Source organism: Octopus bimaculoides, chromosome 6 (genome assembly GCF_001194135.2).
Source record: "Octopus bimaculoides isolate UCB-OBI-ISO-001 chromosome 6, ASM119413v2, whole genome shotgun sequence".
NCBI classification, from domain to species: Eukaryota; Metazoa; Mollusca; class Cephalopoda; order Octopoda; family Octopodidae; genus Octopus; species Octopus bimaculoides.
This window is the reverse complement of record NC_068986.1, coordinates 89,033,838-89,035,274: the sequence shown is the minus strand read 5'-3', so window position 1 is coordinate 89,035,274 and position 1,437 is coordinate 89,033,838.

Sequence of the window (1,437 nt, the reverse complement as noted above, 5' to 3'; positions counted from 1 at the left end):
TATATATATATATATATATATATATGTGTGTGTTTTATATTTTAATTGCTTTAGCCATTCGATTGCGGTCATGTGGGAGCATTACGTGTCTCTTTTACTGAACTGTTAAGTTAAAAGGACGTAAGGAAAACTACACTGACACACTCGCACATACGCGCGCGCATCGACTGTCAAATGTACTCTCAAGGCTTTGATTGTCAGGGGTTATAGTAGAAAAAACTCGCCCAAGGTGACATGCAATGGGAATGAACCAGGAACTATTTGACTAGGAAACAACCCTCTTACCACAAAGCCATGCCCGTGGCTAAAATAATTTCGTCGCTGTTTCAATAAAATTAGAAGGAATTCAGTCCCATGTATTTCTTCTAATACATATCTGGCATAACAATATAAATGTTGACTATACATGGGTCTCTGTTAAACACACTCGAATTACACAGGGCTGGTGTAAAAACCTGAAGGACATATTAACTTCCACTTACGACATATTACGCCGGGTTCCAAACCGTGTTGCTTAAAGAATTTGACGAACAAATCTTGGGCTGGCCAGAGATTCTGGTGAATCCCTTGTATAAGATGCTATGAATTAGGAACGAGGCTATAACCATTCTGGTTTTGAAGCGCTCGTCTTAAACTCACAGCAATGCTTACACAGATGTATTTGTACTACAGATCACACATGTATATGCAAAATCACGTATGCTAAAGGCAATACCATTGATGCCTCAGTATGACTCAAAGACTCAAGAAATTACCATGAGAAGAAACTCCGCGTATACTAACAATAGTTTCTGTGACAGCTGGAGAATAATTCACTTATTGAGAGAAAGAAAAGAAAGAAGACATGTAGCCCTTCTTGGACATGTGGCCGTTTCATCACCACACATTTTGAAAGTCAAATTGTGTATATACATTTGTGTGAGTGAGTGTGTATGTGTGTGTGTGTGTGTGTGTGTGTGTGTGTATGTGCAGCATGTTAGATTAGATCTCCATCTGAATATCCCGATCATGTGTGCAGGTCGATCAGCTAAATTATCCGGCTTATTAACTGGCATGTAAGTGGCTGTGAATACCACGGTGAGATGGACATCCAATCCAATTTTCATCGTCAATTCCTGTGACATTACTAGTACAATTGATCTGAGAGTTATCCATAGACCAGCCGATTTCGCTCGACAGTAAAGGAAAAGGTGCTTCTTCGAGATGCCATTTAGCGAAATCGAAACTGGGAATACATTACTACGTAATAAGCTTAACTGTCCATCGGTAGCACGTACATAAAAGCATACATACGTAAATATATGCATACAAGACTGAGCCTGGAACCATGTGGTTGGGAAGCAAACTTCTTACACCACATAGTCGTGCCTTTATACATACACACCTATATATATATATATAAATAAATATATAAATATATATATATATATATATATA